At 41.1% G+C, this 19,164-nt stretch overlaps 1 protein-coding gene across 2 annotated transcripts in view; it reads right to left on the bottom strand.

The window, feature by feature from the left end:
• Positions 1 to 18,375, bottom strand: part of LOC113012007 (transcription regulator protein BACH2-like) — a 62,733-nt gene extending 44,358 nt beyond the window's left edge. For both annotated transcript variants that reach the window (XM_026151945.1, XM_026151946.1), the window contains exon 1: positions 18,132 to 18,375. The gene's annotated coding sequence lies outside the window, so the exon portion shown is untranslated. The remainder of the gene's footprint in view (positions 1 to 18,131) is intronic.
• Between the last annotated feature and the right edge of the window lie 789 nt (positions 18,376 to 19,164).

The raw sequence follows: 19,164 nt of genomic DNA, 5'->3' as shown, positions 1-19,164 counted from the left end.
CATTAATCTCCTGCTAAAACCAGGCAAAGACCCTGTATATCCCTCAAGCTATCGTCCAATATCCCTTATAAATGTAGACCTTAAAATAATCTGCAAAGCTCTCTCAAAGAGACTGGAGAAAATAACCCCCCTCTTAATTCATCCTGACCAAACTGGTTTCATAAAAGGTAGGCACTCATCAACAAATACACGTAGATTACTTAATTTGATAGACTACTCATACAGTAAAAACCTAGAAACTACAATATTCTCTTTAGACGCAGAAAAAGCGTTTGACAGAGTTAACTGGAAATTTCTATTTGCAACTTTACACAAATTTGGTTTTGGATCCTCTTTCATAAACTGGTTAAAAATATTATATAATTCCCCAACAGCTTGTGTCAGAACAAATGACCAGACATCCTCCAGCTTCTGTCTCTTGAGGGGCACCAGGCAGGGATGCCCACTCTCCCCTTCACTGTTTGCAATTTTTATTGAACCACTAGCAGCAGCAATTAGACAGAATTCAGTAATTAAGGGCATAAAATGCAAGAACGTGGAACATAAAATCAGCCTTTATGCAGATGATGTGTTACTCTTTCTCCAAAATTCACAAACCAATATCTCTGGGGTGATTGAATTGATAAACTCTTTTGCAAGAATATCAGATTACTCAATTAACTGGTCAAAATCTACAGTCCTACCGATTAATTGCTCCCTCCATAATTCCTCTTCTACACCACTGCAATCGGGAAATATAAAATATTTAGGTATTAATGTTTCTCCCAAGCTTGCAGATCTAACTAAATTAAACCATATCCCACTTTTAAAGAAGGTAGAAGATGATCTGGCTAGATGGAAATATTCTACCCATATCACTCATGGGAAGGGTTGCCGCTATAAAAATGATGATCTTGCCAAAAATAAATTATTTATTCTCAATGATCCCAACTAAACCGCCACAAGATTGGTTCAGATCTCTAGATTCATACATGAACAAATTCCTTTGGAAAAATAAACCCCCACATATAAGCTTAAAAACACTACAAAAGACCAAGGATAAAGGAGGACTAGAACTGCCTAACTTTCAGCACTACTTCTTAGCCAACAGGCTTCAGTTTATCTCAGGATGGCTAAAACACACCCTCTTAGATGAACCTTGGCTAGATGTTGAACAAGCACTTTGCAATAATCTAGAGATTTCAGATCTACCATTTATCAGCTCAAACATCCAATGACATGAATGCTTCAAAAGCATCAGCATCAGCTCTTCTCTGACAGCATGGTGGGAGTTTCTAAAATTGACGGAGTTTTCATTAATCCCATGCAAACGTACACCTATCTGGAATAACCCTGACATATTACAAAACAATAATATGATAAACTTTCCAGATTGGAGTGGTAAAGGAATCAAAATACTTATATATAAGTATTTGATTCCTATATTAGAAGGAACAGACTTTATTCCATTTGACAGACTAGTTACACAATATGGGATCAACAAGAAAAGATTTTTAGAATATCAACAAATTAAATCCATAGTAAAAAAGAAATTTAAACCGGGTCAAGTTGAACTACAAACACCACCAAGTGTGGTTCAATTTCTTACTCTTAAAACCCCCAAATTACTATCCAAAATATACAGAATGCTTTCTAAAACAGATGAATCAATATCACTTCCTATTGCAAAATGGGAAGCGGATTTATCAGTTAACTTAGACCTAAACTTCTGGTCTCAGATATGTTTAAAAACCTTTCATTTAATTAGAAATCCCAGTCTTCAATTAATTCAATACAAAATACTACATAGAGTGCACTATACAGGTCATCGGATATTCAAGATGGGTTTTACGTCTACCAACAACTGCTCACACTTCCAAACCAATTCACCGGACAATTATATCCACGCTCTTTGGTTCTGTCCACCAGTTCAGACGTTTTGGCGCGAGATATGTGAAGATGTCACTTCACATATAGCCCATATGGTTTTCACTGCCCTATGCATAGCCAAGAAAACAGTCCTCATGAACTGGAAAAATAAAAATAATCTTAATTCTAACCAATATAGAAATGATCTATTAGATTACATTAGTCTTGATACAGCCTCTGCCATCACATCAGATCAATTGCTCTGGGCTCCTTTGATCAGCTCCATCACCTAGTGGGGGTGGGGGGGTCATAGTTTGGTCCCACCTTTGCTGTTGTGATTGGTGTGGGGGTAGGGACAGGCTTGGGGCGTTGGGGGATTCCCCAAGAGCATCATCCTTGGAGGGTTCAACCCGGGGTTGCGGTCATGGCCTATTAAGGGCTCTGTTGGCTCTTAAGTGACGGTTTCCTCGTGGCTGCGTGCAGCGGGGCTAGGGGAGGGTCTGTGCTGACAGACGTGGGTTACTTACCTGGTAGCCTGGCTGGCCCTGGGTGGGTCCGGGACGGGCGTGAGGTTCTGGGGGTGCTCCGACTCTGGGCTGGGGCCCTGGCCGGGCCTCGGGGGCTTGGGTCCTGGTTGGTGTGTTGCCGGGGTTGTGGGTGGGTGGGTGTATGGGGGCCCAGCCCTGGCGCAGGGTTCCGCCGGCTCATCGAGCCACCTGGGGGGCTCTTCAACTGGTGGGGGAGGCTGTTACATCTTGCAGGAGGTCTCCTCTCTTCAGGAACTCACTCTGCAGGAGGAGGAGATATAGGAGAGGTGGAGGAAGATCTCAGCCTGGGCGTCTATTGTCTTGTGTAGTATGGAAGATGAGTCGATGATGGGGTGGTTGCAGTTTTCCTTGTGGTGGGGTCGGGTGGGCTGTCCTGGGCTCTGTGGGGCCAGGCGGGGCTGCTGAACTAGGCCCCGGTCCGGGGGTAGATCATCGTGATGTTGTTTATTATGTTGCTCTTTTTTTTTCTTCTGCTTGTTCTCTCTTTTTTCTTTCTCAACAGGTGATCCAGGTGATTGATATATGTATTTTTTGTCTGCTTATTTTGTTGTTTTTTGTCCTTTATCTCCGTCCCTCTTCCCCGCTGTTTTTCTTTCCCTTTCTTTTCCCCAGTAAAAAATCTGTCCCGTATTTAACAAATAAACAATAAAAGGTGAATCAAATAGACCATTACGGCAAGGCTGGGATGGTCCATTTGGTAAAGTAAATCCGTTGGGCATCTTTCTTTGCCTTTAGACAATAATTCTGATGGCAAAAGAGCCAAACGGGACAAGCAAAAAAAAAAAAAAAAAAAAAAAAAAAGAAGCTATGATTCAGTTTCTAATAATGTCTCTTCAAATGATGCTGTAAAAACAGATACAGCGTACGGAAAAAATAAATACAGACACAATGGACAGGATACTGTTTAAACTTGTCATTTTACACACACACACACACACACACACACACACACACACACACACACACACACTTTATGTATTTGACAGAATTCCACACAGATTGTGGGCAGCTCTGTCCAGAAGCTTTTCATTGCGTTTCATTTTCATGCTGTAGTACAATAAATCTGACACAGACAGCTGAGCATGCAGTCTGTATTTCTCATCAACATTAGGCTCTATATGTGTGTCTGCTGACTCATGGTTTTTAAACAGGCACATCCTAGCACTGGGGGTTTGCCGAAATAGTACTAACGTTCTGTTTTTTCTCCCTGCTCATCTCAGCACTGCAGATCATCTCCTGCATTACCTTACCAACACTTCAGGCTTATCCCATTCAGCACTGTTTTTTTTGTTGCCTGAATACTGTCCGCTGCCACTATTTACCCACTGGACTCCTTTTTTCATTAAGTATATTTCGGCATTCTGCAAGATTGAAAACAAAATAAAAATAAACAGCAATCCTCAAGATTGCTATTTGCTGTCATACAGACTTTGGAAATACAGATATTATTTTTATAGTTTAAGACACATCTTGTGGCTTTTATCAATGGATCAGTCAGTAAAGAAGCTCCAGCAAGTGAACCGCATGCTAAAAGATTTTTGTCAATTTGCCTTTTTCCATTTTTTCCATCAATTTAAACTAAAGACCTGTATACACATTCTGGCGGAGTATCCAGAGAAAACCCATGTAAACATGGGGAAAGCATGCAAACTCCACACAGAAAGGCCCTGGCCGGATGGTGGAGTCAAAGTCAGGACCTTGTTGCTGTGAGGTAACAGTGCTATACGAACTCCCAGTCTCAGTTTGGGTCAAGGACACCCGCTCTACTGTTAAGATTATGCTTAAAAATTAACTTTTCGATGACGCTAAGGAGCAGCTAAAGAGCTGTTAGGACATTTTAGGAAAAGTTGTATACATTAGAATGTACCATAGATCAGGTAGATATGGATAATTTTCTGTCTCAGATACGCCAGCCGTGTTCAAGGGAAAACAAAGACAGCCTGGGCGCAATATCGGACCCCTTCAACAAGAGCAAGCTATACAGAGACTGAGTTCTTAGAAGTCCCCTGGGAATTTCCCCACAGACTTTTATGAGGAGTTTGTATGTGAGTGAAGTTGGCCCCCCCCACCTTCTTCAAATCCAACAAAAGTGGTATCAAACGTTTGTGCTACGTTTGTGCTGGTTTGTGCTGCAAAAATTTTCGTTTGTGCTGCTATCATTTTAAAGATATTAATAAAAATTTCTTGAGGTCATCAGAGGTCAACCAGCCCCCCCACATTAATTAAATCAAACAAAATGGGTGTCAATCAACTGTGCTACGTTTGTGCTGGTTTGTGCTGCTAAAATTGTTGTTTGTGCTGCTTCTGTTTTAAAGATATTAATGAAAATGTAAAGGTCAAAAGGTCAACCAGCCCCCCCACATTACCCAAATCAAAGAAAATTTATGTTAAACGTTTGTGCTACGTTTGTGCTGGTTTGTGCTGCAAACATTTTCGTTTGTGCTGCTAACATTTTAAACATTTTAATAAAATAACGTCTTGATGCGTACTTAATCATCCAGGTAAGTAAATCCCAAAAGGTTGATTCTGTCCATCTGGACATTTTCAGCTGGAGAAACGTTTCGTCACTCATCCAAGTGACTTCTTCGGTCTCAGCTGACTGCAGGTTTCCCCAACCTTATAAACACATGTGAGTGAAATTGGCCCCCCCACCTTCTTCAAATCGAACAAAATTGATGTCAAACATTTGTCCTGCAAATTATTTTGTTTGTGCAGGTTATGTTTCCCTAATTTTATAAACAGTACATGTACAGTGAGAGAGAGATGTTACATCTGTCTTCACTTGCATCCCAGTCATAGAAGCGTTGGAGGTCGTTCATAAGAGATTACAGGATCATCCCAACCTCAGCAACAGGACCACTCTCAGCACTGATCAGTTGTGTTTGCTTTTGGAACTGTGTCTTAATTCCACCTATTTTGCATAAGGGTCAGTACAGGCAGAAACCTAGGTGTGCCATGGGTTCCCCCAGGCCCCTGGTCAAAGTCACCAAACCAGTTCGTAAGCAGGTACAGGTGTGGCCAGAAGGGTCCTCAGAGGCACTGCAAGACTGCTTTTCCACCACAGGCTGCCACACACGACAACACCACAGACTTTCAGGAATATACAGAAACTGTTACTGCCTACATCCCAAAATGCATCGATGATGTCACAGAGACCAGGTGTCACGGGTTGCTTAGAGGATCCACTCGCAGGACTCATGAGTAGCGTTTAAACAGAGACGGTTTATTTACAGATCTTCACCAAGTGTATGTACAGACAGTGCGGGGTTAGTGCTATATACAAGACGTGAGGGGCAGGGCTCCAGGGAAAACAGGGAAATCACACACGCGCTCAGTTCAACCTCTCTCTTCTCCGCTAGCGACCAGTCGCTCCTTCCACACTCCACACGGGGAACCACGGGGAATCTAGGAACAAAGAAACACTCGTTAAGTCTCTGAGACGGAGGCACAGGAAACTTAAGCTAGACGTGTACTGACTAGAGCCTTCACAACAATCCAGCGTTGAACAGCTGATCTCCTCCTTCTAATATACCAGCTGGTCTGATGAGGCCCAGGTGTTCCCAATCCAGGAAGGCGTGGACCGAGGGCGTGAAGCCGCCATGAGTTCCGCCCCTGCAAAACAGGGCAGAGAAGAAGAGAGGGGGAGAGAGAGGGAAAAAGAGAAGAGAAGGAGGGCTAGGAGTGGAGAGATTCTGATCAGCACCTTGCCGATCCTGCAGGTTGTGACACCAGGACTATCACTGTCCGGGCCAATCAGAAACCATGGCTCACAGGTCAGGTTTAAATGCTCCTAAGGTTGAAAAATGCAGCCTTCAGAGCCGGGAATTAGGTGAGCCAAAGAACAGCAAGGGCAAACCTGTCACGTGGCATCAGCTACAGCAAAGCTTCAGCGACAGCAGAGATACTTGGAGGCAGTGGCAAGGAATACAAACCATCACAGAGTACAAGCCCACTCTGCAGACCGTGGTGACACAATCCCCAGACAGTGTGTGGAGATCCCTTGCCAAAATCAGTACCGCCGTTCCCACATGCCTCAAAGCCTCCAACATCATTACTGTACCCAAGAAGTCATCTACCTCCTGCTTTAAGGACTACCGTCCTGTCAAACTCACCTCCATCATTATGAAGTGCTTTGAACGTCATGCATCAAATCAAATTATTGCTTTCGTCAAAACGCTCAAGTGATGATGGAATTTCAGCTGCCCCTTACTCAGCCCTCACACATCTCAACACTAGAGACTCATATGTCAGAGTGCTGTTCATAGACTTCAGTTCAGCTTTCAGCATCATCATTCCCTCTCATTCACAAACTGGATCTGCTGGGGATCAGCACCTTGCTGTATAACTGGCTGCTAGATTTCTTGACAGGAAGACAGCAGATTGTACGGGTCGACAGCAACACCTCCAGCCCAAGAACACTGAATATGGGGGCTCCCCAAGGATGTGTGTTGAGCCCACTTCTCTTCACTCTGCTGACTCACGATGAGATCTACTACAGGGGTGAAGTTAACCATCTGGCAGAGTGGTACAGCAACAACAACCTGTCCCTGAATGTGGAGAAGACCAACAGCGACTCTACTTCCTCTGCAAACTGAGAAGCACAAGTATGACTCCTGCACTGGGTTCTGCAGGAAAAAATGACAATGCACCTGCCTCATTTGGAAGGTCCTCTCCATTACAGGTGACTACACTCATCCCTTCAGCAGCGTCTTCAGTTTGCTGCCATCAGGAAGGATACTGAAGAGCCTCTGGGCCAGAACACACAGACTGAGAGACAGCTTTGTCCATCGGGCTGTCAGGATGCTGACCATCTCTGAATCGAGAAGGGGGGCCCAAGGGTACATCTTTCGCCATCCTACAATGCTGTGATTGTAGCCATTCCCCACTTTCTGTGAATGGTACTCAGGGCCATTAATCAGTAGGCTTTGATTAGTTGTCATTGATCAATGGTCATAAGAATTTGCATACTAACAATCATGGAACTAACCCCCCAGCACTTTGTTCATTCAGAGGTGCTAGTTTCCTTCACTATGCAAATGTACTGTTTATAAGGTTGGAAAAACCTGCAGTCAGCTGAGACCGAAGAAGTCACTTGGATGATGACGAAACGTTTCTCCAGCTGAAAATGTCCAGATGGACAGAATCAACCTTTTGGGATTTACTTACCTGGATGATTAAGTACGCATCAAGACGTTATTTTATTAAAATGTTTAAAATGTTAGCAGCACAAACGAAAATGTTTGCAGCACAAACCAGCACAAACATAGCACAAACGTTTAACATAAATTTTCTTTGATTTGGGTAATGTGGGGGGGCTGGTTGACCTTTTGACCTTTACCTTTTCATTAATATCTTTAAAACAGAAGCAGCACAAACGACAATTTTAGCAGCACAAACCAGCACAAACAGTTGTTTGACACCAATTTTGTTTGATTCCATTAATGTGGGGGGGCTGGTTGACCTTTGATGACCTCTAGAAATTTCTATTAATATCTTTAAAATGATAGCAGCACAAACGAAAATTTTTGCAGCACAAACCAGCACAAACGTAGCACAAACGTTTGATACCACTTTTGTTGGAATTGAAGAAGGTGGGGGGGCCAACTTCACTCACATGGAGTATGTCCAGTCACACTCTGCATATCTTGCGTTTATTGAGATTTGGAAATGTCTGCTGCGATTTTGGGCTACATCTCTGCTTGCTAGCAGCGCAATTCTTCATGCAAAGTGATGCAAGACGAATCACTAGCTTTTTAGCTGCAGTTCGCTAGTAGTCCTGCTATGTTAATTTTGCGTCATGCACATACCTGAAACCACGGAATGTTGTAAAGGTGCCTTAACTACATGATTATTTTTGTGTAATGTGTTTTTTGTTGTTGCCCTTCAGTATGTTTTAATATTCACTCAGTGTTTACTGTGATTTGCAAGGGCCAGCAGCAGAGTTGGAGTTGTTTATGCCCCAGCATCTAAATAAACGGCGCGGTCCGAGCCACAAATTGAACGCCTGTGTCATACTGGTCTCTCTACTGTACACCCTAATCCAACACAAAATTACACAACGCAGAGTCCGGGTTGTAGGGAGGCCCCTGCACTGGTTGGGTTACAAGACAGTATACCAGGGGTGGGGAACTGCAGGCCTCAAGGGCCAGTGTCCTGCAGGTTTTGGGTCTCACCATGGGTCAACACACCTGAATCAAATGATTAGTTCATTACCAGGCCTCTGTGGAACTCCAAGACATGTTGAGGGGGTAATTTAGCCATTTAAATCAGCTGTGTTGGATCAAGGACACATGTAAAACCCGCAGGACACCGGGAGTTCCCCCACCCCTGCAGTATACAGTTAGCATAAAGATGGAACTCACTGAATGAATAATGTAACCTAACATAAACCATGAACACCACATCTATGACACCAGTGCAATACGCTGTTCTTTACTTTAAATACGGCAAACTAACCTGTTCATTCTGCACTAAACTGTAGAGTACTTTTATACAGTCTTTTATACAAAGTTAGTACACCTTAGTTTGTTTTGCAGGATGTTTTGGAATGTTAAAAATCATAACTTCACATCATATACAGAGCCAATAACTGATTTTAAAAATATTGCTAGTGGTACTCCTCATCCTCCTAGTAGCACCTGCTGGGGATCAAACTCTGGTAATTGGCGATTCTGCCTTTATACTAGACAGTATACCAGGGGTGGGGAACTGCAGGCCTCAAGGGCCAGTGTCCTGCAGGTTTTAGGTCTCACCATGGGTCAACACACCTGAATCAAATGATTAGTTCATTACCAGTTCATTATTAGAAGAACCAGATACGGTTGCTGCCTCTACCTGAAGCCAGATCGGAAGCTTAGCATAACAATAATCAGTAGGCGAAACCCACTGCCAGTGCAATAGAGCTCTTAAATTTGCTGCCCAGTAATAATGTCTAAACACAGGGAGACCTAACCCCCCACTGGAAGTATTTTTTTGAAGATGAGCCTTGGATATCTGAGGGGGTTTTCATGCCCAAATGAATGAAAGAATCAATGAATCAAGCTGCTTAAAAAATTTAAGTGGCAAATAAATAGGAAGGTTTTGAAAAAGATATAAAAAACGTGGCAAAGACACCATTCTAACTGCATTTATTCGACCAATCAGAGACAGTGGAAGCAGTTTCCATTTTCTAATATCGTCTTTGAGCTTGTCCAGCATTTCCAAGAAATTCAATTTATAGAGGAGTTTGGGATTTTTAGAGATCTTAAGGCCAAGGTAGGTAAAAGATGTAGTCACTAATTTGAATGGGAGTGAGCTGAGGAACTTTGGGCATAGATTATCTGTTATTGGCATAAATTCAGATTTGTCCCAATTGATCATATATCCTGATAATTTCCCAAAGTGTTTAATGCAATTTAAAAGATTAGGGAATTAAATTTCTGGTTCAGGAAGGCAGATCAGTAAATCATCTGCATACATATTAACAAGACTTTCAACATTCCCAAATTTAACTCCCTGTATACCAGGGTGGTTTCTTATGTTAATGGAAAGGGGCTCCAGAGCTATATCAAAAAGAAGCGGTGAGAGGGGATCCCCCTGTAATTGAAAGGGGGAGGATTTATCTGCGTTAGTGAGAATGCAGGACACCGGACACAGATAAATCATTTTAATCAATCCCTAAAGTACTCCCCAAAACCAAATTGTTTTAGAGTCTCAAATATATAAGGCCATTCAATCTGATCAAACGCTTTTTGGGCATCCAGAGAAAATACTGCTGTTTTAGCCTCTTTTCCATAACCTGAGTAAATTGTATTTAATAATAAACAGACATTATTAAATGACCATCTACCAGGAATAAATCCTGTTTGATTAGGATGTATAATTGTTGAAATATGTTTGCTCAATCTTGTAGCTAAGACTTTGGTTATGATTTTATGATCACAATTTAAAAGAGCAATGGGTCTATAATTTGCTGGGTCACCTTCCTCCTTTCCAGTTTTGTGAAGCAAACAAATATTTGCATCGTAAAGTGAAGTTGGTAACCTTTTATTTTTAACGGGGTCATTTATCATCCTAAGCATGAGAGGAGTAATTTTATTTTGGAAGGCTTTAAAGAATTCATTACCGAATCCATCTGGGCCAGCTGTCTTTCCAAGTGGTAAGGCTTGGATTGTTCTTAAAAGATGTTTTTCGGAGACAGGGGAATCAATTTCATCTCTCAGGGCTTCATCTAATTGGGGAATAGATAATTGATCGAAGAAGTTGCTAAAATCGCTTTGAGAGGGTTTAATTTTACTAGAATACAGATCTTTATAGAATTTGGTAAAACAAGTATTAATTTCCTTTGGATTAGTACTTACTTTACCGGATTTCATTATCACTTTTTGAATTGCTCGTTTTGCTTGTTCCCCTCTAAGTTTATTTGCCAGCAGTTTCTCTGGTTTATCTCCAAATTCAAAATGTCTCTGTTTGAGCTTCAAGAGAAGATTGCTAATGCGTTTATTTAAAATTGTGTTATATTCATACCTTAATTTCAAATTTTCATTTAAATCAGTTTGCAACAAAGATGATCTATATACTTCTTCCAGTTCAGGAAGCTTATTTTCTATTTCTTTATTTGCCTTTTTCCCAATATTTTTTTCTTGGAAGATTCAAAGGAAATAATATGACCTCTCATCACGACTTTAAAGGTCTCCCATAAAGTAGAATCCGAAACTTCTCCGTTATCATTAGTAGCAAGAAACATATCCATATTCGCATTGAGATATTTAATAAATTCTTGATCATTCAGAAGGGAAGGGTTAAAACGCCAATTATAATTTTTGGTCAAATTGTTTTTAAAGACCATTGAAACCAGGCTGTGGTCAGATATTACAATATTATGGTAATTTGAATCAACAACTATGGGCAGGATATCAGAAAATAGTCAATTCTCACCTCTGTCAGTGCGCCCCAGGGTGGCTGTGGTTACAGTGTAGCTTGCCATCACCAGTGTGTGAATGTGTGTGTGAATGGGTGGATGACTGGATATGTAAAGCGCTTTGGGGTCCTTAGGGACTAGTAAGGCGCTATATAAATACAGGCCATTTACCATTTTAGTATAGGTTTTATGGACATGAGAGAAAAATGAATAGGCCCTCTCAGTAGGATGTTGTAAGCGCCAGATATCAATTAAATTTCTAGTTTTAATTAAATCATTCAGAGTTTGTACGGACCTAATATTAGAGGGGGCTTTTATAGATAGTCTATCCAAAAAAGTGTTGAGGAAGCAGTTACAGTCACCACCAATAATAATGTTGGCGGTTACTGTAGGTATTAAGTTGAAAACATTCTTTTAAAAAAATCAGGATTATCCACATTTGGCTCATAGATGTTAAGCAACGTTATCGGTAGTAAATTAATTTGACCAGTGACTATAAGGTATCTGCCATATGGGTCAGCGATCACAAAGTCTGGACAGAATGAAACATTCTTTTTAAGGAGAATCGCAACACCTCTGGCCTTACTGGTAAAAGGAGCTTGATACACTTGAGATATCCAATTTGCTCTTAATCTTCGTTGGTTGTTAATATTTATATGAGTTTCCTAAATGAATATTATATCTGCTTTGAGTGATTTAAGGTGTGAGAGAACTTTACGTCTTTTAATTATATGTCCGAGAACTATTTTTACATCGTTTCCCTCAAAGCACACCTCATTGTTTAACCAAAACATCATGTATCAACTCGATCAGATATCGACTTCCATCGCCATGTGCGTACATATACACACACACACACATAAAAAACAAAACCAAAAAAAAACCACTGCACTTAAACAGCCTAAAAAAAACAAACAAAAAAAAAAACCATAGGCACTCCCCATCCACCCCCCACCCCCGCATAAAGCACTTCTGGAAGAAAGTACTGGCGTCCCTCTCGGCCCAAGGCCACTGGGCACACGGCCTTCCACACATTCCTCCACAGAGTGTCCAATCAGGAAAAAAACCCACTACGCTTAACTCCGTGCTCAAACAAACTGTTAAATAGAAGAAAAATCAATATACCGGTCTCTCAGAACATTAAAGAATATTTTACAGAAGAAGCTTAAATCATACAGCTCTATTACAAACTATTCAGCTCAGAGTTTATAAACACGGACACCTCACCCGGAGTAGAAAAGACCTTCAGGTGTCCATTATATTTCACATGAAGTTTAGCTGGATACCGAAGACTGTGTTCCATTTTTTTCTCCCGAAACCTGGTCTTGTTAGGAGAGACAGCATCCATCCCACTTTGGATGGAGCAGCTCTCATTTCTAGAAATATGGACAAATTTATCCTTGAATCGCTACCTTATCGTGGTGGAGGGGTTTGTGTGTCCCAGGGATCCCAGGGGCTATGTTGTCTGGGGACTTTTGCCCCCTGGTAGGGTCTCCCACCGAAGGGTGGCTGGCCTCTCCCTTAGAGATAGGGTGAGAAGTTCGGCCATCCGGGAGGGGCTCAGAGTAGAGCAGCTGCTGCTCCACATCGAAAGGAGCCAGCTGAGGTGGTTCGGGCATCTGACAAGGATGCCCCCTGGGCGCCTCCTGGGTGAGGTGTTCCAGGCATGTCCCACCGGGAGGAGGCCCCGGGGCAGACCCAGGACACGCTGGAGAGATTATATCTCTCGGCTGGCCTGGGAACGCCTTGGTATTCCCCCGGATAAGCTGGAGGAGGTGGCTGGGGAGAGGGAGGTCTGGGCCTCTTTGCTTAGGCTGCTGCCCCCGCGACCCGGCCCCGGATAAAGTGGATGAAGATGGATGGATGGATGGATGGATGGATGGACAAATTTATTAAACACCAAAAATATCTCTATCCAGAGTTGGGACCAGGAAGGAGAGTTGCAGTCTTACATGCCTCTCTGCTGCTTCTCTCCTCCTATTATCTCCCCAAAACCCCATCCCCATAAAGAGTGTTTCAGCTCCCAAACAGACAAAAAAAATAAGCAAACTAAAATCCAGCAAAAAATGTCTTAAACATAAAAAAAAAAAAAAAAAAAAAAAAAAAAAAAATCGCAAAGAAAGAACAATACAGTATCCACATCTGAACCAAAGAGTAAAAGAGTGAAATGTGGATTATTAAACATTAGGTCTCTCTCTTCCAAGCCTCTGTTAGTGCATGACTTAATAATTGATCACCAAAGGATCAGCAGGATGATTATGTTAGTTTAAATGAATCAACACCCCCGAGTCATTCTAACTACCAGAAACCTCGAAGCACAGGCCGAGGGGGCGGTGTGGCAGCAATTTTTCACACCAGCCTATTAATCAACCAAAGACCCAGACAGACTTTTAATTCATTTGAAAGCCTGATGCTTAGCCTCGTCCACCCCAGCTGTGAAACTCAGAAACCAGTCTTACTTGTTATCATCTATCGTCCACCTGGGCTTTACACAGAGTTTCTCTCTGATTTCTCAGACTTTATATCTAATTTAGTTCTGAGCTCAGATAAAATAATTATTGTGGGTGATTTTAACATCCATGTAGATGCTAAAAATGACAGCCTCAACATGGCATTTAATTTGTTATTAGACTCAATTGGCTTCTCTCAAAATGTAAAAGAACCCACCCACCACTTTAATCACACTCTAGATCTTGTTTTAACACATGGCATAGAAACTGAACATTTAACAGTGTTTCCTGAAAACCCTCTCCTGTCTGATCATTTCCTGATAACATTTACATTTACAATAATTGATTACACAGCAGATAATGTCACAGACATAACATTATCTACAGCTACTTTCAGTACCTACTAGAGGAGATTGTGCCTTCGCCGTTGCCACACCCAAATTATAGAATAATGATCCTCTTGACATTCGCGCATCTGATTCTATTAAATCTTTAAATCACGTCTAAAAAAATTACTTGTTTAACCTAGCGAGGCTAATTAGGGTGATTTTCATCTGGCTCTGCATTTACATGATGTAATTATTTTATATCTGTAATATATATATATATATATATATATATATACATATATATATATATATATATATATATATATATATATATATATATATATATATATATATATATATATATATATATATATATATATATATATATATATATATATATATATATATATATTGTGATTTTATCTGTATCATGATATTACTGGAAAGCACTTTTTGGTGTACAATAAATTTGATATAATCAAATAAATTTGATATGATATGATACCACTGATATTCATTTAGAGTCTTTTTCTCCCATTAGTTAATTTCAGTAATTCACAAGTGTGTGAATGTGTGGATGACTGGATGTGTAAAGCCCTTTGAGGTCCTTAGGGACTAGTAAAGCGCTATACAAATACAGGCCATTTACCATTTACTTACTTTCTCCAAACCATCAACGTGTCTTTTAGGCCCCATTCCTACAAGACTGCTCAAAGATGTCCTACCATTAATTAATGCTTCAATCTTAAATATGATCAACCTATCTCTAATAATCAGCTATGTACCACAGGCCTTCAAGCTGGCAGTAGTTAAACTGTTACGTAAAAAGCCATCTCTAGACCCATCATAGCTAATTATAGGCCAATCTCCAACCTTCCTCTTATTATAAAGATTCTTGAAAGAGTAGTTGTCAAACAGCTAACAGATCATCTGCAGAGGAATGGCTTATTGAAGAGTTTCAGTCAGGTTTCAGAGCTCATCACAGCACAGAAACAGCTTTAGTGAAGGTTACAAATGATCTTCTTATGGCCTCTGACAGTGGACTCATCTCTGTGCTTGTCCTGCTAGACCTCAGTGCAGCGTTCGATACTGTCAACCATAATATCCTATTAGAGCGATTAGAACATGCTGTAGGTATTACAGGTACTGTGCTGCAGTGGTTTGTATTATATCTATCTAATAGACTACAATTTGTGCATGTAAATGGAGAGTCCTCTTCACACACTGAGGTTAATTATGGAGTTCCACAGGGTTCAGTGCTAGGACCAATTTTGTTTACATTATACATGCTTCCCTTAGGCAGCATCATTAGAAGACATAGCATACATTTACACTGCTATGCAGATGACACCCAACTCTATCTGTCCATGAAGCCAGATAACACACACCAATTAGTTAGACTGCAGGAATTTGTGCATGTAAATGGAGAGTCCTCTTCACACACTGAGGTTAATTATGGAGTTCCACAGGGTTCAGTGCTAGGACCAATTCTGTTTACATTATACATGCTTCCCTTAGGCAGCATCATTAGAAGACATAGCATACATTTACACTGCTATGCAGATGACACCCAACTCTATCTGTCCATGAAGCCAGATAACACACACCAATTAGTTAGACTGCAGGAATGTCTTAAAGACATAAAGACCTGGATGACCGCTAACTTTCTGCTTCTAAATTCAGATCAAACTGAAGTTATTGTTTTCGGCCCTGAAAATCTTAGAAATATTGTATCTAACCAGATTCTTACTCTGGATGGCATTACCTTGGCCTCCAGTAACGCTGTGAGGAACCTTGGAGTCATTTTTGACCAGGACATGTCCTTCAACGCACATATTAAACAAATATGTAAGACTGCTTTCTTCCATTTGTGCAACATCTCTAAAGTTAGAAATATCCTGTCTCAGAGTGACGCTGAAAAACGAGTTCATGCATTTATTACTTCCAGGCTGGATTACTGCAATTCATTATTATCAAGGATGTCCAAAAAACTCACTGAAAAGCCTTCAGTTAATCCAAAATGCTGCAGCAAGAGTCCTGACAGGGACTAGAAACAGAGAGCATATTTCTCTAAATCCAGAATTCAAAATCCTGCTCCTCACATACAAGGTCTTAAATAATCAGGCCCCATCTTATCTTAATGACCTTGTAGTACCATATCACCCTATTAGAGCACTTCGCTCTCGCACTGCAGGCCTACTTGTTGTTCCTAGAGTATTTAAAAGTAGAATGGGAGGCAGAGCCTTCAGTTTTCAGGCCCCTCTTCTGTGGAACCAGCTTCCAGTTTGGATTCAGGAGACAGACACTATCTCTACTTTCAAGATTAGGCTTCAAACTTTCCTTTTTGCTAAAGCATATAGTTAGGGCTGGACCAGGTGACCCTGAATCCTCCCTCAGTTATGCTGCAAAAGGTCTAGACTGCCGGGGGATTCCCATGATGCACTGGGTGTTTCTTCTTCAGTCACCATTCTCACTCACTATGTGTTCACAGACCTCTCTGCTGAATCATACTTGTTATTAACCTCTGTCTCTCTTCCACAGCATGTCTTTATCCTGTCTTCCTTCTCTCATCCCCACCAATCACAGCAGATGGCCCCGCCCCTCCCTGAGCCTGGTTCTGCTGGAGGTTTCTTCCTGTTAAAAGGGAGTTTTTCCTTCCCACTGTCGCCAAAGTGCTTTCTCATATGATTGTTGGGTTTTCTCTGTATGCATTATTCTAGGGTCTACCTTACAATATAAAGCGACTTGAGGCGACTGTTGTGAATATAAATAAATTTGAATTGAACAGTGCTAACCTCTGCACCACCATTTTTTATCATTATTATTATTAATAGTAGTAGTAGTAGTAGTATATTTAATTTATTTTTTGTGAACAACCCAGTAAGTTACAACAAGAAGTCTGCTAATGTGCAGACTGGCTTAAGTCACCTTTCCCCTGCCCCACAGTATGGAAATTGTAAGAGAAAACAGATCACAAGAGCGTCAAACATTCTGATGTTAGTGCATTTCTATTAACACAAAGATGAAGAGAGGCTTTGTAGTAGGCTACTTGCTGAAGGATAACAAAGACCTAATCTGTTAACAAGAAGACATGCTCACAATGGCTTCTAAGTCTCCAGTCATATTATCTGGGGAGTAGAAATAACGGGATTTGGTGATGACTGGGTGTAACAAATATTTATATGCCAAGTGAATAAAGATATTCAAAATTTAAACAAAAAAGACCTCAGAGATTATGTCACAGTTTGAGCACAGGGATTGCGATGGTTGAAAAGCAGAAGCAGAGCCAATTCTGACACATCCTTTCTCAGGAATAACAAGATACATAGCGATTTATTCTTATCGTGGAATAGTGTTCATGAGGTGGCTGTTCAGTAGTTGAGACGGGAATAAGGCGCAGGGAGGCTGGGTCCTTTGTCCTCCCTCCCCGAGAATGGCAGGGCTCGAGTCCATTTCTGGAAGCAATTGTCTCCCGCGTAAAACATGTGCCTCCAGTTTAAACTTAAGATAAGTATTAGAGAATGTATTACAAAAATGGGATGTGGTTAGCAAACAAATAACGGTAGACATGTACAAACGTTCCTTTTAAGAAGCATGTGATTATCATAAACTAACTGTGCTGGTGGTCCAGTACGGAGTACAACAGAGGTTTCTTTCAGTTGGATACTAACAATATTTAGTCGTTTTAATAACGTAAATTCGTGATACTGTTTGTTGAATTTAATCAGCTTAGCAAAACAGCCCCAAGACACAGATTTGTTAAGCTTCGTACTGTCCCGACGTATTTTGCGGCAAAGGTTACGCGTTTTCAAGGCAAACACACATATAGCGTAGTCCACTGCATACCTGCTGACCCGTGTCAGCAAACCATAAAAGGCGGGTACGCCTCAGGAATAAGTGAAACCGTGCTCAAAGCAACTCCAGTGAACACAACAGCAATGAAACTGCAACACAAACAAGCGAGGGAATCTAGCCAAGCAGATTAGTCCAATCCAGTGCTGACAGAGGTTCTTGTCTGCTTTGTCCAAGCGTAGTAAACGAGCAGAGGAGGACTTACCAGTTTTTGTTGTTGTTTTTCTTGCTCGTCTGCGTTCAGTTTCTGAGAAACAAAAATTAATCCATGCTGTGCAGTGTCCACAGTCCTTCGACAGGCAGAACCGCAGCTTTTAACAGGCTTTGGACGTGAATCGATGAGTGATACACGGGTCTCTTGTGAGTGTGATTGTGTGTTAGGATGAAACGCCTTTTCTCCTCCAGCTGCATTGTTGACATTGGTTTCCTGACGTCATGCTGACCCCCCATTCACAACAGCGGCCAAGAGACCCCCTCCCCTCCTACGAAAACAAAGCCCCGCCCTCCAAACGACGTAGCACAGATGTGTTGTGGACTTGAGGCTCAGGAAGATATCATACCAACATATTCACGAGGTGAATTATCTGTCAAGCTGCTGTTCATTTCAGCAGATCACAATGTTCCAAGCTAATAGCATAACATTTAAATTTTGAACAGTGATTCATATTTTTAAAATGCATCATTCACCTACTGTATTCAAATTATAAAAAACAAAAAAGCTTTTGGGAAAAATCCATTAGGTCTAAAGAGAAGTCGATAAGAATGGAAAAAAATGTTCTAGTTAGAATCCACTTTCCACAATAGTTTGAACACTAAGTAAAATGTGAGTAAATCATGAAGATTTAGAGAATGTAAATAAACAAAGTTTTTTTGACTTTGACTGTGACTTTGACTTTAATAGGACAATGATTACGCTCTCTGATCCTTCAACAGGACATGATTCTGGAAATCATTGCATTCGCTCACCAACACTTCTGAAAAACAGTGAACACAGTTTCTCACTTGATACACAAAACTTGAAACTTTACAACAAAACAACAGCAACGAGATGGAGAAATACTGCTACCTTCTCGTGCAAATTTTTGTCTTTTTTACATTTTACACCTTTACAGTTCAAGGTTCAAGGTTCAAGGTTCTTTATTTGTCACATGCATAGTTATACAAGTATAACATACAGTGAAATGTAGCCTGACACGCTCCTCGACATGTGCAAAAATTGGGGGGGGGGGGGGGGGGGG

Source organism: Astatotilapia calliptera, chromosome 19, assembly GCF_900246225.1.
Source record: "Astatotilapia calliptera chromosome 19, fAstCal1.2, whole genome shotgun sequence".
In the NCBI taxonomy this organism is placed as follows: domain Eukaryota; kingdom Metazoa; phylum Chordata; class Actinopteri; order Cichliformes; family Cichlidae; genus Astatotilapia; species Astatotilapia calliptera.
Note: the sequence above shows the minus strand (reverse complement) of the source record. Positions and strands in the feature narration are given on the sequence as shown.